The sequence below is a fragment of the Rhea pennata genome, chromosome 2 (genome assembly GCF_028389875.1).
Source record: "Rhea pennata isolate bPtePen1 chromosome 2, bPtePen1.pri, whole genome shotgun sequence".
Taxonomy (NCBI): domain Eukaryota; kingdom Metazoa; phylum Chordata; class Aves; order Rheiformes; family Rheidae; genus Rhea; species Rhea pennata.
In genome coordinates this window covers 43385573-43406379 of record NC_084664.1, presented here as the reverse complement: position 1 = coordinate 43406379, position 20807 = coordinate 43385573, and positions in this window count along the sequence as shown.

Below are 20807 nucleotides of genomic sequence, written 5' to 3'. Positions count from 1 at the left end.
GTAGGTTGGCTGCATGCTCTCCTTTCACCCTCCAGCGGTCATCACTTAACCAATAACATCTCTCATTTGTACATTTTCCACAAAAACTGATCTCCACAAGCCTCATCCAGTATTTGGTTATTATCCTCTGAACTACCTTCTTCTTTCTAGTAATCAGGTTCCCAAAACCTAAAAAATTGTGCTTGACACATGGCCAGTAGCAAACTAATGCTCCATTAGGATTTTTTTTTTCCTTTGTACTAAAAAAATGTCCAATGTAGTGGAGGAGGGATATATGTTTTCTAAGCAGATGCATAGTTTCAGAGAAAAGTTTAGAACTATGTATCTGTTTAGAAATCATACTCAATGTAATATGATGCAACATGTCAATAAAATGTAGTTTGTAAAATATATAACCTGTTTTCTGCTTGGTGATTATTTGTGGGATCAGTGCTTAATCTGATACTTTATTCTGGTACTAATGAAACAGAGTCTAGAAGTGAGGTTCTGCAAGGAGCTATGTTAAACATCTATTGTAACAGGAGGATTTTCTCCTGCTTTTGTGATTATCTTTCCTATTATTCTGATAATTACAATATACCAAAACAAGCAGATAGGGTCTGACAGAAAATGAAGAAGAGAGCTGCCTATTCAAGAGCCACGTGTTGCTCATGACACTGTAATGGTCGACTTCATTAAGGAGCTCCAAATAAGGAAGCAGGATGTAGAAAACACATTAGCCTAGAAAGAATGGCATTGCATAATCCAGTCCAACACAGATCAGCATTGTGTGTCACCAGAGAACATGAGCCAGGAAAAAAAATCTGAATTTTGCTATATGGAAATGAATTATACAAACCCTGAGTTTCAGGAATATTTCCTTGTCTTCAAAAGCACTAACACACTTCAAAAGCTGCTTTTCTAACCACATGGATAGTTTGCAAATCTCGGATTGCCTAGACCACGTAGTTCCAAAATACAATCCTGAACAGAGAAAATATAGAGAAATTGATAGAATCGGTCTCCACTAAGAAAGAAAGAGAAAAAAAATTGTAATTCAGTGTTTTGGACTACATGCTCATGAACTGTTGATACCCTCTGAAAGAAAATCTCTGGTTTTTGACAGATTTGTTCATAGGTAGGTATTACAAAAATATGTGCTAGATCTGATTTCCACCTACTGCTGTGAACTCACTCACAGCAACAGAGGCTCCTAGAGCAGCTCTGTGTCCAGCATCACTCTTCATCCTTTCTCTCCCATAAACGTGGCAGCTTCATGGGCAGCCCACAGCCTGGCTAGCAGCAGCATCTCCAGGAGTGCCCAGTGCTACGTCAGTACGCTGAGAGTTCAAAGGCTCCCGGGACTTTGTGAGCTCCCTTGGATGTGCAATGCTGTTCTGCTGTGCTGGGTCGTAGTGTGGCCATTGAACAGTCTTCAGTGGTCACACAGATATGTCCTTGTCCCATTAGTGCTCCTGAAAATGAAAATGTTTGAAAATGCTTCACAAATTATTACCATAATTATATAATAAAGCTGACTGAAAACTGAATTTGCTGTCCTTCAAGAAAATGCACTGCAAAAAATTGCAGTGAAAAAAATAAAAATGAGAGGTAAAATAACCACACAGAACTCAGAGAAAAAGGCAGCTGGGCTCACTGAAATATTTGTTTTGATTTTTTTTCTGAGTGTGTTGTCAATTTGAAATGGAATATAATTTACTATTAAAGCACTGGAATGTTTCATAGCACCTATGTCAAGCCCTTTAATAATGCTTTTCTACATAAAATTTCATCAAATTCATAATATTTTGAATAGTTTTGCTTTTATAAAGCCCAACATTAAAAGTTTCAGCTAAAATTTGTCCAACCAGTTGTTTCCTAGAAGCTAAAATAGCATAGTAAAGAAATTTTCAACAAGGAAACAGAACACTCATGTAGTGGGACTGCTCCCGTGAAAAAAACCTCCGAATGTATGTGCTGATAGCTGCCATAGAGCACTAAATGCCCCTGCCTGAAAAAAAGTTCAATTTAGTTACCCTGCTTTATACATGTTTCTCTACTGTACAGTTAAGCACAAAAGCCATGCCAGCCTTAATCACATAATTGCAGCAAAGCCAGGTATGGTCCCACTTAAGGGAAATCCTATTAGGAATACTTCTTTAACAGAGAAAGAGACCAAAGTGACTTGGAAGTAATTATCCTTACTGAAAAGAACAGAGCTCACAGCTGAATATAACTGCTAAAACAAACAAATGAAAAAACCCTCTATTCTGATCTGCCTGTAGGATGAAGTCTCCCGTTGAAACGATGTCCGATGAGACGGCTTTTGGGCTTTCTTTGGCTGCTCTGGTGACTAAGGCACTACCATGCTGCCTTAGTCACACACCTGCACCTTGAGCTGACCACAGCAAGAAAGACAGCAAGAAAGAGGTAAAATGGGCCAGCTGCAAGCTGCAGATGTGCTGATGTTAATTCGAGGTTGGGCTCCCCTCGCCTTCTCAGCTCTGGATATTGCTTTTCCTTTCCATGTGCAAGTTTCCACAGCTCTGCTAGGAAGGATGGGCAGGGTGTAAATAATGCCATGCTTAAATACACACTCAGAGCTTCTGTGCGCGGCTGGAAGCCAGAGCTGGCTCAAAGGCTCTTGGCAGCGTAGCTGAAAACGAGTGCAGCCCTGTGAGGAGGCACAGCAGCCAGGCTGCTATAAGAGCCCAGGAGCCAAAAATACATGGAAAGAGCCCCAGGGATATAACCCAAGGTAGCTACTTTCCTGTCTACTGCCCAGAATGGCAACACAGCAGCCAACTTAACTTTTAGCATTTCATGCAGGCAAAGTAGGATGTTCAGGCAGGAGAGTTATTTTTCCTCCTGCTCAAGGAAAAACTTGAGAAGCCCAAACTCCAGAATACTTCACAGACATAATGAATTGGTTGGGTTTTTTTTTTCTCCACCCTATAATTTCACTTCTGTATGAGAGAGGGAAGGAATAAGACCAAGTCCTGAGCATTAGCCTAAGTAAGAGTTGCAGCTTGGCAAGTACATGACAGAAAAGACAACCCTGTCCTAATGTCACTCACTTTGGCAAACCACAGTATCCTCTTCTGGCAGTCCAGGGATCAGCTGTATCCTCTGATATCCATTTGTGCTTTTATGTACTAACTGGGATGCAGTCAGATGAATTAATCTTTGGGTATTTAGTCTTCACCCTCAGCTATAAGCGGCTCTGATCGTAACACATATCCTTTCCTTTTTTTTTTTTTTTAAGGCGTTCCCTGCGCTCCCCATTCTTTCCTAGCGATCACCTGTAAATTTATCAAAATTCAATTGTTTACCTCTCTAACTCAGGAAAAGTTTTTTTTTTTTTTCTAAGTTTCATATGAAACAATAATATTACTACCAAACAGTATGATTAGGAAGGGAAGATAGATGCCCCCTCCTTGATACTGAACCGTTTTTCTGACATTTAAGAACTGTGAGGGGACCCAAAAGAAATCTGACAAAACCCTTCCCTTATAAACAGTTCATGGGCTGAAACCCATGCTTTTTGAACACTCCTGTGGGTGAAGATCCTCATACACTTAAATGAGTACCTCAGACATCGTTTTTTATGGCCATACTTTCAGTTCTGATTAAAAATAAAGTGTTCCTAGGGGGAGAGAGCTGCCGCAGGCTGAAGCCAAGTTTATCAGAACGGAAAACTTCCTGGTAAGAATAGCTCCAAACTTGTACTTTCCCTTCGCAGACTATTCCAGCTTCTTTAGTGAGCTGAACATCTGGTACGGGCACAGCACGAGCCGGACCACTCTGGCCTTGTTTGATATGGGAACTGGCATGCAGAACCAGCAAGGAATGAAGGAGGGGCCAGTGCTGTATTTAAAGGACAGAACTGCTGTTTTATCTGCATTTGGGAGGCCAATGGAGCAAGAAATGGTGCATGTCTCCAGTTGTGCAGGAGCACTGCCCATCATCCAGGGCCACCGTGCCCAGAGCTGCAGCTGCCCCTGCCTAAGTGGCAGTGAAACCTGGGGTGCTGCAGGGCAAGACGAAGGAGATGCATTTCTTTTCTTGGAAAAGAAATGAACACAATAGGCTGAAAATCCAGCGGGCTTAGGGATCTTTCTGTAGGATAAGACATTGCTGGCATCCAGGAGCCTCATACCTCTAATGGTGTCAAATAGCAACTTTGCCATCAAATGATGGGGAGAAGTGAAGAGTCCCAGGATGAAGTTTTCTCTCCTCTGGAGAAGAGGAGATACCTTTTTTGGCACAGCAGCTGGTAGCAATCTTTAAATATTTGTCAGTTATCCTCGCTGTCTCCTGGATTTTGTGTTGCAGCTGTTGTAACCAACAGTGCCATCTGCCTTAGAGAGCTTGGCCACGAGCCCACCCACTTTGTTGCTTTTTTGCTGGTAGTATTTTTCCTGCTTGCTTTTTCCCACCCATTGCTCTGGCGCAGCCTTACAGCTCCTCTTCCCCTGCACAACACAAGCAGCTTCTTCAGCGTCAGATCTGCAGGCAGGGGCAGATTCGCAGCAGCCACCTGCCCTTTGCAGTCATTCACATTAGCTCCAACACCAAGTTGTGGGTTCACCCATTCTGCTTGCATTTTGGGGGTTGTCATGTAGTTGCATTGATCTACAAAGTTATGCAGTCAGGAATTTAGCGGTTCTGAAAACCAGATGTGACACTGCTTAGGACAAATTCCTGTGTGCACCTGAGAGGTGGGTACATCCCAGGCAGCTTGGTACAATGTGATCAAGAGCTCTGGCCTACTTGCATTTGCTGGGAGGTGACAAGATTAGTCCAAGCTCCAAACCTTTAGAATATCAGTCCCTGTTACCTAAAAGAACTAAATCTAATGGAAGTGATTTTAAGAAATCACAAGAAAGCTGTTTATTATTTTATTTGGGTCTAGAGTTTCTTAACTGGGTTTTGAGATCATTTGTTTTTGGAGATTCCTCTGGAAAAAAAAAATAAAATGGGACCAATTCAGTGTGGAAAGGATTCAAATCCAATGAATTCAGCTCAAATTCACACCTCCAAAAATCAAGTGCTCAGATGGATTGACTCAGTCCATCATAAAAATCCCATCAGAGTCTGGGGCTCCAGGTTTGGTTTCACCTCTGGCTAACCTGAAATTACTGAACTCCCTCCCAGATTATCAGATGTGTGTTGCAATAAAAGCTACAGGGGGAAAAAAATCAGAATTGATCCTGAAAGAGCAATAGTTATAATTATTAGGAGGCACACCTGACACTGCTTTCGTTCATTCATCCATAACCTAGCTATCAGTGGAGCTTCAAGACAGGATGTGGATCTGAGTTGTAGAAATCTACATCACTAATTCATTCTGGTTAATTTTCATTAGGACTTATCAAGTGCACAGGTAACACTGCCACAAGCAACAGCTAAGCACGAGCCCCCCTTCTCGGTCCCTCCCACGATGCAGCTACCTTTCCACCCACAGACATCACTCAGCAGCCTCCACGCCCACCAAAGATCTCCCCTGGCCTCAGCCAGCCTTGTGCAACTCAGGCACGAGACAAACTGTTTACAAGGCCAATCCCTCCATAATTATTCTGCCAAATTCTGAAGTAAACTACAGTTGTGAGAATTAGACCTACTTTCCTACTTGTTTCTCTTTTCCCCCTTTTCCAGAGGACATTTCCAGTATATGTATATGAGCAGCTATATCCATGGGCAATGCTTTTTCAGTGCATGAATACAACCCATAGACTGCTTTATTCTCGGAAAGAAACTAAATCTTTATCTTCCTTTTTCCATATATATATGTATTATATGAGGCTCAGAGATGAAAAAGGCATGCAAGCTAAAGAGAGACTCCAGGGGAGAGTATTGTAACTTTCAAACCTAGTATAACCCAGTTGATGCTGGCAAAAAACACACTGGAGAGTAATTTAGCCCACTTATATAAAAAAGATGCCAGACAAAAACATAGATTTTTCAAATGTCTCTCCCTTTACAAGGCAGCATTTATAGAGTACTTTATAGATCAGCTCTTTTCAAGCTCTCACTAGAGCAAGGTAAATATCCAACTAGACTTTTTTTTTTTCTGATATATTATCTGCACTAGGGACATAAAAACCTCTGGGGCTTTGTATGTTTTATAGGTTTTCCAGTTATGAAAAAAGATTTGTTTGAGTAACACTCAGATAATTGGCTTTTGTCTTTATATTCATCCACTCACATTATGTCCTAACTGGTGGTCAGGTAGTCAGGATGTACTGCTTTCATTGCCATCAGAATTTGATTCCTTTACTGGAAAGACTATTTCACTGAGTCTGAAACAGATGAGAGAATAGTCCATTCCCACCTTAAACTGTATGAAACTATATGAAATATTTTCTCCAGAAGGTAGCATTTGAAGGAAATAAAATGATTGCAATTTTTCTCTTTAATTTCCCAAATGGTCTATTCTCAGTAAAAATCTGCAAGGTGGGAACAAACACGGGCTCTTCTGTTCAGTTGCTACCATAAGCCTTCCCTCCTCACTTGGTGAGAGTGGGTATCCAAGCAACAACCACAAGACATAGCCCTAGCTTCTGGGGACTCTGTGTACAGATATTTCTAGTGTCTTATAGAACTGGTACTTATAAAATGGAACCTGGACTTATATCTCTACCCTATTTCCTCTATGTATTTGTCTCGTTGCACTTTTGCATGAGTATTCAGTTATAAAATACGAAACAAAGTAACAGCACTGAAGAATTTTCCTCTATACTCACAAAAAAGACTGTCTCCACCCACTGCTTCACTTACAGATGTTGAATTTAATTCCCATCCCTGGAGATCTCATGTTAGCAACTCCTGCAGATGAACACTGGCTGCTGCATAATGACAGCTATAGAAGTAGAGCTGTGTAGAAGAAGGAAACACAATTTCACAAAATATTTTTATGTTTGGTTTCATTCCAGATCAGAACAAAACTCGAAAGCAGAGAAGTGTTTCCAAGCCACACGAAGACCGGCCCCATGGCAGGCTGGCTGCTTGCCTGCCCCAGGACCCACACCTCTGGGCTTTCATACCCCTGTCTCTGAAGCAGTCGCTGTAGAGGCTCTTCCATGGATCCTTCATGGATCTGGGAAGCTTGAGCCAGCCAAAAGCAAAACCAGATATGGCCAAATTGGAAGAAAACTAGGCAGGCTTTGCAGCCATCCTGCTTTGATTCCCTTGGAGTTTTCTCCAAGTTAAATTACTTCTGCGAACGAGATCTGTTTCAATACACTGAGAAATCTCAAACAAACATGTCCCAGGAAGGTTTCTCTCCAGCTCAAGCCTTGCTGGTTTTAGCCCACCCCATGTCATATCCTCAAGCCACATTCATTCACCAGCTGCCCCAGTTACAGCTGTCCCGTTAGCATGATGGTCTTATACATGGCTGAAGGAGTAAATGATTTTCCCTTCCTGTAAGCATGATTTCTACATACTGTATGACAAAGATGTCAACATAGAGTCCCTCAACTGAGAAAGTCTCTGTTGATTCAGAGATCATAACCTAAGAAAGTTCACATAGGGGTAATCTGATTTATATCTCTAATACTATAAAATGTCACCACCTTTCACAGTGATTGAGTCTACTGACTCAAATATTTTTAAAATAAAATAAATAATTAGATAAAAACAGCCTGCTATCAAAAACTAAGTTAATAATTTATAAGCATTCATCAAAACCTGAACTGATTCTGACACTTCCTTCAGATGTATACAGAAGAGAGAGAAATTCATATCAAATGTGCTCTGAAATCTATTTATAAGGGTAAACTGAGAGACAAAGAATTTAAAACACAGAAACATTTTATGAAAACTAGGCGTGGGAATAAATCTGTTTCCACTACTTTCCGTATTGCAGCATCTCACTGGCAGTAAACACAATGCATGGTTCTGCTTAAACCATGGTAGCTTAACATAAAATTCCTTAAAAGTAAACAGTGCCGAATTATGAGATCTTCAGTCATGTTCCACTTCTGTATTTAGACATGGATTCCAAAGAGGACTTTGTCAGAATAAGCAGTGATTAAAAAAATGGTGTAGATTCATGGCAGGGGCGTAAGTGAATAAGACTGAATTACCTGAATTGCAAACAATTGATTTTTGTATTGGACATTTCCTAATGAATTGTTGCTGTTAATTAGTAACATTTTAAGTCGGTAACTCTCCAAAAGGCCTGAATATTAGTAAGAACTATAAATAACTGCCTAAAGGTAACACACAGCTAAGATATCCTGTCAATTAGACAGGTTTTTCTCTGTCATCCCTGATAATGTTTTAGAATAGTCTGTAAGTAGGACAGAGCAGTTATCCAATAAATCCAGCTTTAAACAAAAATTACCCATTTCTAATAATTAAACAAAAGCTTTTTTATAATCCCTCACAGAGTGCTTTTTACAGCATAGCAATTGCCTAGCTCCCCTTGGTCATAACTGCAAGTACAACCACATTTTGACTATAGAATGTTTTATGTGTTTTATAAGTGCCCCAGTGTGGTTTATATACGTGCATAATGCATCTCAAAACTATCTTTATTCATTAGCATAATATTCATAATAAAAATATTAATAATCATAATTATTAGCATATAAAAACTTATCAACCACACATAACTATTAACATAAAAATCCTCATCTATTTTAAAAATAATTATAATTTTATAAGAAATATAGGTGCAATTAACATCTTCAACATTCATATATAAAACTTATATTAAAAACTTGTAAATCTCAAAAAGACTCTGCAAAACGCCAGCTTTAGATTTCAATTACATAAACCAACAATCAATATCACCATTTCAAAAGAGGAAATCTCAGATTCACATCAAGTTACCATGATTCATTTACACATGTAGTTTGAGGTAATCAAGCATGATAAGTGGGTAAATAGGAAAGGAATAGATAATTTGGATCAGTGTTTTCCAAAGGGACTCCAAAGACTTCTGCCACACATTTGGTGGTGGGACAAACTGTGATAACTGAGGGTCTTAGCACCCCAAACATTTGCCTTAGCTCTCCAAAGAGGACAACACCCCTGAGCAGGGACATCAGAATGGGACCTTAACCCACTCCAGATCACACCCCAACCCATTAAGCATGGTCATCCTTCATCTGAATATTCTTCCCCTTTGCATCCTCTGTTGCACATTTATTCTTACTGATAAAGCTTGATTTTTGGTTGTCTTGTCACTGACTGATCATAGGCAGGCAATGATAACATCTCATTTCAAAGGCCAACAGAAGTCTGTCGTTAGCTTTCCTGAAGGTCTGTGTCTCCAGCACATCACAGAAGTTGGACTGAGAAAACTTATCTTGAGTAGCCTGATTTACACAGATATGAATATTTGCTTTTCTCTCCATATCAATTTGAGGTTAAACAGTTCCTCTTGCACTGGCTGCACCTCTGGCAGGAGTCCTCAGAGCAACCACGGCTGCACACAGTGAGATTTGTCCAATGGACCATCTTGGACTTCCGATGTTACTGCCAGCTACTTCGGTGTCTCCACGCTTCTCCTTCCTCCTCCTGCAAAGGCGCACTGTCTTTGCCTTACCCGGTTTGGTACATAATTTCTGTTCTTCCACGCTCAAAGGCAGACTTTTGCTCTGCCTCTGAAAAATGTTGCTTTCCATGTCCAGCAAGAGTCTATATTCCAAAAGGGAAAGCCTTTAAGGAATGGTGGCAGAATGGAAGTCTTTTCTATTTCTGCTTTGATATAATCCTGCTATTCTTAGAGCTTTCCTTTCACTGTACTACTCAGCTAATCCAGAATTTAAACATGCAAGAGTTTAAATTAATTTAAATGAAATTAAAAGCAACTTTCATGCATCACCAGAAGCAGACATTTTTTTATTTTACTCTAACATATTGAGTGAAATTATCAGCTATATGTAATTGTTACAATGTAGGATCCTGGCCAAATGGGTATTCAAAACCAATAGGGAAACCTCAGCCGAGGTATGGAGAAAAATGAGAACAGAAAACCTCAAAAGGTAATAGGCAAGATAACTGTATAGCTGCAGTAACGTTACATATTTTCCTCTACTGAGGTGAAATCTCAGTCTCAATGGAGAAATGGGTATGAACTTCAGTGGAATCAGGATTTCTCCTCTGTTGACTTAGACTTGCTGTGGGTGTGCCGTGGTGTCAAAGTACAATTAATTACTTAACACCAGCTCTTCTGCTGGCAATCCTCAGCACTGTGGGTTACTGCAGCTACAGACGATAATGATTTTCGGCTTTGCAGACTTTCAGAAATGCAAATGAGCTGCAGTCCCCCCCTGGAAAAGTCATATATATGGATTGCATTCTATTTTGCCTCTTTTTTTTTTAAAAAAAAATCATGCCTTGGGAGTATTTTAGAAGGAGCTGGAAACCACTAGAAAGCTTTTAGCGTTCTAATACAGGTTCTCTTGGAAAATCCCCACTAGCTAACTGTGCCACTTTTCCTTTCACTACTCAGTATCAAGATGATGTCAGAGACTAAGTACCTGAAGATGTATCACAGAAGAAGATCTACTTTTATCTGTGTTCAATCACAATTAGTATCATCATCTTTACCATGTAAGCTGTGAAGGAAAATAAATAAATTTAATAAGTCACCCCTGATTTAAAACTGCGGGAGAAATAATTAAGATTAGTAGCAGTCACAGTTGCTGAATGAAGATATACAGTGTATAACACATGATCATGAACACACTTTATCCAAATGATTAGTAGCTTGCTTTTTTTGTGTTGCTGAAGTTTAGGGCATGAAAAATCATGCTGGTGTCTTAACTACTTGATCAGCAACTTATGTGATCAAAAGAAGCACTATTCAAAACACTCTGACTTGGGCAAAGACTGAGGGGAAGAAGCATACTATAAATTTTATAGGATTGGCCTCTAAAGAAAAATACTTTTGAAATTTTTGACATAATAAATGAACAGAGGGAAATCTTCGCATGCTGCAATGTGAAGCCTTGTGCTCTGCAGTCTCACAGAGTGTATTTAGCTTTTCATTTTCCTTTCAGGAATTTCATCTTAGAAGCCCCTCAGGAACAGCTATTTTAAGCCTGCACATATCGTTCTAGGGATGCCAGTGCTTACCTACTGCAAGAGCAGCTTAAGGATGCCTGAAATCAAGCTCAGCTGATGAGAAAGGCAGGACAGTTTTTACTATATGCTCATCCTTAAGGAGATGTTTGAGCCTATGCTGTTCAGTGAGTGCTTCCCAACAACCCATACTGCCTAACCCACCTCAAAAACCTTCTACTGCATACAACTTTTCATGCATATTCAGCCACCCTCTAGTGTTTATCAGTATACTTTCCTCATGGCAAGCTGCCAGTGAAATTCAATAGATGAGACGGACTTTAAAAAGTGATTAGAGCCTGCAAGTATTTACTCCAAGATCCCTGCCATGTTTCAAGAAGGTTCAGAAATATGCTTGCCCTTCATGTGTCCTGTTATCAGACAATAACATCCTCCATAATTTTATGCTCCAAAAACTTTTGGCAGCAGTAAAGAACAAAGGACCTTGTAATTGGTTTTTAAGAATGATAGAGTTACAGCATTGTTTCACATAAGAAAAATGAAGGTTATTGTTCAAGGCCATGTATTTCATCCTATACTCTATTAACAAACAATAATCAACATTGGCACCACAAAAAGTAGTGGATCAAAATGTTCTTTTGTCACATAAAGCAGCTCACTTGAATTAATCGGATGTTATAAGCTACATGTGGTTCTCATACTACTTAACACTCATTTCAAAAGCCCCAAATCTAATAGCCTGGTATGTGCCTGCAACTCCTTATACATATTTAGAGGTGTGATGAAATATAAATTGCTCAAACCTCAAACACATTTCAGAATCTATATGGAAATAATGAGCACCTGAAGGTAACACAGAACTTTTCCCTCCCTTTATTTAAGGAATGCACATAAGTCTGTGCATTTTTATCATTTACACTTGTAGCTTGAATATTTAAAGGTTTTAATTCAAGACTGCTACTGCTTAATATTAGTAAATATTAGCAAATCCAGGAGATCTGTTGGCTGGCAGTTACATAAATTAAGCTGTGTATCAAGCAGTATTAGAGTTTGGAAGGATTATCTGCCATTTGAATGAAAGAACTTCATCAACAAGATGAAGAACATCATCTGGCAAATGTATATACCAAATGAATATATATCTTATGAGAAATATCAAAACCTATAGTTCAGTAGTCAGCAGGATTAGCCTGAAAAGCTTTTCCTTAAATAAAAATCAAATAATTCTTCAGCACATTAATTTAAATATTCTGCTATGCCACCAATCAGCATTAGTAAAGAAAAATCTTAATGACAACTACAGATTTGGTGTTGTATTTTCTCCACGAGAACTTTTTTTTCCTATTTGAAGGAAATAAATATTCCAGTGTTCCCCTCACATATCCAGATAATCCACCTCTCTAAAATAGATTTATCTGGATTAATAATATTTGAGTGATGCTCTGAATCCTCTTTTAGAGGTGTAGTGTCATCCAAGTGAAAATACTTTGGACTGGATCTCAGTAGACCATAGGTTTTACCACTGATTTTGGCGCTGACCTTGATTATTTCAGTTTATCTCTTTGTGTCTCTGTTTTCCTCGTTTTTGTGCATCTGTTCAGATCAACAGATCCTACGGACAGAAGTTGTCTCATTCTCTGCACACTTAGCACACTTTGCACAACAGAATTCTAACACATAGGCTCTGCAGTCACGCAAATTGAAGTAGTAAAAACTTGTTCTTTTCCCTGAATTACTAATGCCTGAATGCAAGTTTGTGTTTCTAGAGAGCAACCAATTCCAGATTAACCTCTTAAGCATAAACAGATTTTCTTAGCTCACTTCTGTGTCAAATATGAACCAGCAAGGCTATAAGTGCAGTATACAGCCTTCTGTTCTTGATTTATTTCCTCTTTCACTGGCTTCCAATATTCCCTTACCAACTAGAGCTTTGTCTTTTGTGGTGCAAGGTGGGAGCTCCTGCTTCATACCCGCCCTGATACAGCACCTTGTTTTTCCAGGATGAATCACAGCACCCTAATTTTCAGTTACTCAAGTTGGTTCTTTTGAAAAAGAAGACTTCACAGAAATTCACTATGCAATAATCTTGTAGTTTTGAATTGCAGTCGGCAAACTCAAATGCAGAATAGCTGGGTATGTGTGGGATAGTGGTTCCCCAAGAAAGTTTGTCTTCTGAATTAGTCATCTCTCTGCTAATCCTTAGCAAGGAAGCACCCCGGAGTTCCTCCTTCAGATCACATAACCAGTGTTACCCTTTTTCCTTGTCTCCCTGGAAATACAAAGTGAAGAAAATGCACTCAGGGAATTTTCATAATTGTCTCAGACAGAGGGACATGACAGGCTGCATCCTATATAATATTAGCCTACTTTCCTAGAGCCTACTAAGCCTACTTGTAATAATATTTGGAGACGATGTATGATTTTTCATGTAAGTTTCCATCTTTTGTGGGTAACAAGTGCCTCAGATGGGTACCTGAAGCATCTGGAGGAAAGAAAATGATAACAACCCCTTTGTCACACCAGAGTGGCTACCTTCACCCCTCCCAGGCTTCATTTAAAGAGAAACTATGAGCAATACAGTTGCCAGGAGTTTGAGGCAGCAGGAAGCAAGCCAGCAAACCCACAGGCTGCTGCCAGGAACTCACTGTGAGCCCCCTCCTCCTCTCCCAGCCTTTAGAGAGATCACACAATCTCTAATCTGCAGTTTGCATCTCTCATGTTGTCACATTTCAGCTTCCACCTGCAGAGAGTGTGAACGTCTAAAATCATATCAAAATGGAGGTTCCGTCTAGAAAAAGAGAGGTCACTAAAAGCAGCACTTTTGCATCTGATCACCTGGTGTAAGAACATACACACATTTTGCCAATTTTAACTATTGCTAAGTCTTTTTTGCCTTTCAAGTAGTGGGAAGGAAGCCAGATGAAACCCTTTCACATGTGGAAAAGGTGGAAAACAACATATGGCAGGAACAGCAGCTTGAAGGAGATAGGAGATGTTCCCCAGAAACCCTCCAGGCCAATTTATCAGAGGTGGTCAAGAAGAATAGAGAGATTATAGCCATATATTCAAAAGACGCCTCAGTTTTTCCTGCCTCAGTGTTTGTCTATCAATGTACGGCCTATTTTAAGATGCTATTTATCCGGGACACTCTGATTTTGAACAGAGCCTTGGCTCTGAGTAGTTGTGAAGATCATCATTAAAAATCAGATTTACATATTAGGAGCCTTGAAAAAGTAGAGGCATCCAGGAATACTTTTGAAAGGTGGGCTACATTGTCTGTTTTAATATCACCTATATAATACTGTGTGTGATCACACAACACAAACAAAAGGTGCTCATGTGAAATTTCTCCAATCCAGGTCTTGCTAAAGAGGATGCTCACCACTGCAATAATTCAAGTTGTCAAGCAGGGCACACAGTGCTTCCTAAAAGGCAGTTGAAAAAACTAACAGCAAAAAATCACTTACGTGAAGTTCTTTTCCTTACCACAACAGGGACTGTATTTTGCAGTTTATTTTATGCTCCTGCTATTTAAGGAATAGATAGATATTCATTGAACTTTTCTATTCTGTGCACTCAGATCTACCTGTTCCTTACACTTCTCTCAGTCTTCAAGTGAATGGACATTTGTTCCTAACAGTGAAAAATCTTAACCATGCTTAATCATGCTGGCTGATACTGTAGCACTTGCAAGAACCCTTGTGAAAATACCAACTTTGAGCAATGCTTGACATTTGATTGCTTTTGGATCTGGGAATGAACTCAGCTGTCCAATGCATTTATTCCATTTCACCAACAGAACGTTTAAGAAAAAATCCATCATTTAAACCACTTCATTCCTATAATGCCAGGAGATAAAACCAGTTAATATAAATGCATAGAAATCAAGAGGATTCTATAAGGTCAGGGGAGGGGGGGGGGCTAAGCTATACTACAAAATTCCCTATAGTGTGGATCCTTATTGAGCAGACATGCTTACCCCCTTCTATAGATCCATTTTCTCCCTTCTTTTCACACTAGTCTTCTGGTGGTTCCTCTTGTGAAATTGAATTTGGCAGTGCTAGAGCATTTGTTTATGCTGTGCACAAGCTGGGGAAGGCTATTTTGACAGATGATAGGTCTGCAGCATCCTTAGAGGCTTTTAAAAGCACATTGAAAACTTCATTATTTACAAAGCTTTACAGCTGGAATGCACAAATCACCCATGGCTTATTTGTCAAAAGAACATTTGATATATTTTTAGGTATCCACCTTTTATAGGCTTTGCATAAACCTAAAAAGGCAATTTGTCCCATCTTCCTATTTTGAGGACTTCAAAATTCATTCCTCCAGCCTTTGATTTTCTTTTAATTGGGGGGGGGGGTGCTTCTTCTTACTGGAAATTTTCCTACTTTCCTCCTGGCTTTCCTGTAGCTGTTACAAGATGAACTCTGGGTTCTCCTCAGCTGCACATAGAATTAAAAGAGTAACTGTGATCCACTGAACATGCCCAGGATGCTCTACCATATTTCAGCATTTCTTTTGTTCTGCACTTTCAAAAACTCAATTTTTCAGTGCTTTAGCAGCTTGATCTGTAGTATTTCTAATATTTATTTCCCCATGATCATTACTATTTCAAGCTATGCTTATGGGAAAATCATCTTTTCTTTGTCTTCTTCTTCCTCCCTGAGTCAAGTGACATGTTATGTTTCAGGTATTTGAAGCTGCCAATGTTTCCACTTCCTCTACATCTCACCACCACCCATCAGCTCAGGGGAAACATTAGGGAGCAATTTTTAGAAAACACCCACAGCCCATACAGAAATCAGCAGGAGCAGCAGGTGTTCGGCATCTCTGAACATCAGGCCCTATCTGCATATTTATGTCCTGCTCATTGCCCAAGAATCTGAACACCTGCACCAGACTGGTGTTGCCAACTTTTGTGCTGTTATTGCAAGTCTGAGAATATGTGGTGGTTTTAATCAGTGCTTCTGAAATCATCCCATTACATGAAAATCTCAGCTTTCATCACAGATTTCTCATCCTCAAGATCCTGGAGAAAAACATGAAAGCACCATCCAAGTGTCACCACAGATAAAAAACACATTCCAAAATCATTTACTTTCTAAAGTATTATTTTAAGCCAATTCCTTGACTAAAGGGGACATAACTCATGATGCTTAAGACTGGCAGTACTGCAAGATTTCAAAGCCATTTACATTCTGTTCCCATTACTGGTATAAAGTACACAAGGTCTGTGCTAGAGGAGATGGAGAAACACTCACGCTGAGTGGTCACTTGTTTTCTTTTAACATTCACTTAAAATAAGCCTGTGTCACTTATGCAATCAAATGTTCCATAAATACTCTAATACGTAAGATACTGACAGGAACGTTCCCTGGCTCCTTTTGAAAGGTCTTTAATTTATCATCACATAAATTCTCCCCTGATTCAGAAGCCTGATTCTTATCTAACAGGAAAGTGAAGCATGCAGTCTGATATATGGACCCAGTCAGAGTATCTAAGCTCTTGAGGATGGCATATTCACTACAAGCCACACACACACACACACAAACACACACAGAGAGAGAGACAGACAGACAGACAGACAGAGTGAGTATAAACCTGATATTCATATAAATTATTTGGAATTGAATTTCAGGCAGAGAAAGTGTCAGGCTTATAATCTGTTTGCAGACAACTTGTAAACAAAAGGAGGTTAGGTTCACCAGATATTTATTTGCTCAGCTCAGTTTTGCGTTTAGTAAGTTTTTGGATTTTCTTCTCTATAGGATTCTTAGTGGATATAAACAGATTTTTACAAGGCTGATCCGTCTCCCAAACAAGAAGGAAGGCAGCCTTTCAGCAGTCTCCTTAACAACCTGATAACGGCACAAATATGGCAGTGGAGCTTCTGGCACTTGTTATTTCAAGAGGTTTCCACCTCTGTTGCGATGACACCTTCTGCCAATGAACACAGGCTCTCCTGGCTGACTGGTCCCACACAGGTTTATCAGGAGAGAAATTCAGCGCTGCCAGCAGAGACCATGCCCAGGGGAGGCATGCATCAGCACTGAGGACCCTGCATTTGCTGACCTACCTTTCACCAGCCTTTCCATTAGGCTCCTCTCTGGGCTACTGCTGCCAGGAACAACTCACAAGACTCGCCATTGCAGGCAAAGTTCTGCTGGCTTTGCTTGCTCTCCTTACTGTGAGCGTGATTGCACTCCAGGATGAAAAGCAAAAGGGAAAAAAAAAGCATTGCTGTGTCCAGCCCCTTCATCAGGAATGCAAGAGGCAAGGGTAGGTGGGAACGCCTGCTACCTTCTGCCACGGCACCACTACAACACCCTGAGACCCGACCCCTTTCTAATATCTGGCTATATCTGTTATGCTGTCTCCAGTAGTTGCCTCAGCCAAATATTTCAGATGTAAATGTTTAAATAGCAGACCACAATTCACATTACAAGGAAACATGCTTTCCTGGACTTCTGTTACTTGAAATGACTGAAATGATTTACAGTATTTTTTTTACTCTGCTTTGTATACTTCAGTCTATTTTTCTCTAATTCTCTATTTGACCTAATACTTTGGCAGAGTGATGCAAACAGTTAATTATGTGCAAGACTGTATATGTTCTTTTTGGTGTTTGCTGTTTTCTAGATCAGATTTGTTTCTTTGGTGTAAATAGCAGTTCTTAGCCACATAAAAAAATTAGGCAGTTTTCTAAAATGCTTTTATTCTCAGAGCTTGTGTTTGATACACTCTTGGATGAAGTCCAAGCCACAGCTTCGTAAATCAAGGAACTTGGAAGTCTTTAAATGCTATTGTAAATTATATAGAGTGCTTGAAGAAAAACTTGGGTCCAGTATATTTCCTCATTGTGTCTCATGTAGACAACTGACCTGCAAATAGAGCTGCATATTGAGGGGGAGATAAACGAAATGATTCACTAACTGTTCTACCATGATGGAATGGGGAGAAGTTATACATCAGCAATAGGTAACTTTTTTTTCTTCCTCCAGTTTTTCTAAGTCAAACATATACTATTCCCTGCTCATGGATATTGAGAGCGACTCTCCCACTTCCTTCTGACAGTGCAGATTTGATTTCATGGCTCATCATGTATCTACATTATTTCAATCCCCACCCACATTTAGAAGACGCCAGAGCCCGAGAGAATGGAAGTGTAACAGCTCATCCTGGCTCAGTATTTGTAAAACTTTTTGGCTACTTTTAGCAAAGAATAAATAACATGTAAACAAAAAGCATTCCTATGCAAGAAGCAATTAATTCTTTTTTCACTTGACTTTAGCTAAGAAGAGACTTTTTTGTCTGCTTTGTTTTTATTTCATCTGCTGTTTCTTTTTGCATTGATTTCTTGTAAACTTCCTGGCTTGTAGCAATTAGTGAGATTTGCCCAGCGGCAGTGTACAGTGCAACAGGTATTGCCTGAAATAGAGTGGGCAGGAAGGAACAGTAAACGTTATCCGTGAAGCACACAGCCTAGTTTTTAATTGATTATATAAAGCATCCATCTATGTGAGAGCACAGCTTGGAGAAAGGGGTAGTCTGACTGCACTGCACAGGAAAGGCCTTCTCGCGGAGTGGCAGACAGGTGGGCAAACACCTGCTGGGTCAACTCCCTCAAGAGAGAGTGCCAAAAAAACACCCTCTTGCAGCCCAACTGGATTTAGCTCTGGGCTGGGCACCAAGCAGTCTGGCCTTCAGAGCACGAGAATGGTTCAAGATACGGCTGTAGGAACCCTTCTGGGTACAGCAAACTAGAGAAATACAACAGGGAAAAAATCTCCAGGTGATGGGCGAGCTAGTTTTTATTAAGACCTGTTTTTAGGGATCTAAATGTGGCCAAATACCAGTTCAGGCCTGTAATTCCTTTACTGAAACAGAGTCCTAAGGTATATCCCTCGGGTCTGTGTCTCCTGGGAAGGACTAATGCCAAATTGCTAACTTTATGGAATGAGCAAATAAATTCACTTAATATACTTTAGAGGTCCATGAATTGCTGCAACAGTCACATATGAAATTTAGATAAAATATCACTGGAAGGTATTTTTGAGAACTCATACATTAATACTCAAGCATATTTTAGAATGTAATCATGTGCATAAACTATCTTTTCCATGTATCTTAAAAGAAACAGGCTCCTGTAGAAAACGTAGTATCTAATTGCGAGGACAGCCAGAGAGAGCAGTCTGCAGCGTAGCTAACCACCACCGTGCGATGCAGCAGCCCGTTACCTGATTAGAAATGCAAGGCAGGCTGTCAGCTGCCTATTGTTAAAAGTGTGCAAGCCATTGCAAAGGGCAGAACGCACAAGCAAATTGCTCCGTGTTGCAACTAAGTGTCCACTACCTGCTGTTGACAGTGCATGTGTATTATTGTGTGTGCTGAATGAGCCATAAAAACATTCAGCTCACCTGCCTACAGCACTTTTTCTGCTGGAAATGCTTCCCAAGGCTTAAAACATAACCCACCCACTGATTCTGCCCTATCGGAAGCAGTGTATGATACTAGAAACCACACATGAACTTTCTCTCTGGCGAAGGTTGGCGAGGGGAGCCCTGTAGACAGTCTAGGTCTTCGCCTGTTGGCATGGCCAGCTGAAAGTAGCCTTTTTGACAAATGTACTCTTGAAATCGTCTCCTTGCTCATTTAGCTGCGGTGACTAGTCTGTGTTCATGATGGGAATTTTTGTTCCACAATGGGAAACTAGACAGTTTCTTCAGGCTTCCCAAGTGGGGAACTTTTCGCAGCATTCAGGTGGAGGACAGACATGGAAATGCTAAACAAACAGCAGCTCTGGAGTACAAAAGAGGACAGGAAGGTAACGAGATAGAAGCAGAGGTGCCTGGAGCTTGCAGAAGGTGTGCCCAGTGCCTAACTCTGGGCTCCAGCACAGGCTAGCTTGAACGCTCAGCTGCCTTTCAGCAGCCAGGGAGACTGCCTGTGTGCATGGATATAGAGTGCTAGGGGACCCTTTACAATATAGAGGTATAGATGTACAGAGAGACTGTGTTTTCTATGCTTTGGTTGCTTGCAACAGTTTTGCAAGGCTGAACTAGTTCCTGAAAGCAGTTGGTAGTACCTGTAAAACAAGATCTTTACCTTTTACCAGAAGAGGAAACTATAACAGCACTAGTGATACAAGTGTGCAGCAGAAGACTGGCCCACAGTATCTAAGAAAATAGCACAGGGAGAGCAACAAGTCAGAAGGCGGCACAACCAAGTCAGTGACAAGTGGAGTGATGTCAGTACCATTCTCCACTCACCTTTCTGCTCCCACTCAGACATCTGCAGTCGAATTACCATGTGAGAGTTGCCGTTTGTCAGCTCTGCTATCCATCCTACTGCACCCCCTTAATGCAGAGCTGCAAAGGAACCACAGCTCAAATTGTGATAAGTAAGCTGCAAGTGCTGAACAGGGAAATCACTCACAAATGTCTATCCATACCCATCAGCTGAGTTATATTCATATTGTCTTATATTAATAATGTCTTTTTCATATTATTTTCAAACTAGCATATAAAAATGAGTAATTTATGCAGAGATTTCCAGCCAACGAGGCAAGCTCAAATGCTTTTCGAGTAAGGTCGAGAAGCGCAGCAGAAAGCTTCTGTCGGATTTGTGTTGGCAAGGTCAGTCCAGATGCTACTGCTCTATTTCTGACCTCACCTCTGGAGGGACACAGGCAGAGAGGGTAGTTCAGCCCTATTAAGCAAGGAATATTTTCAGTTTTCTCAGAGATGAAAGAAGGCTAGGAACCTTGTTCAGAGCCAGCTACACTT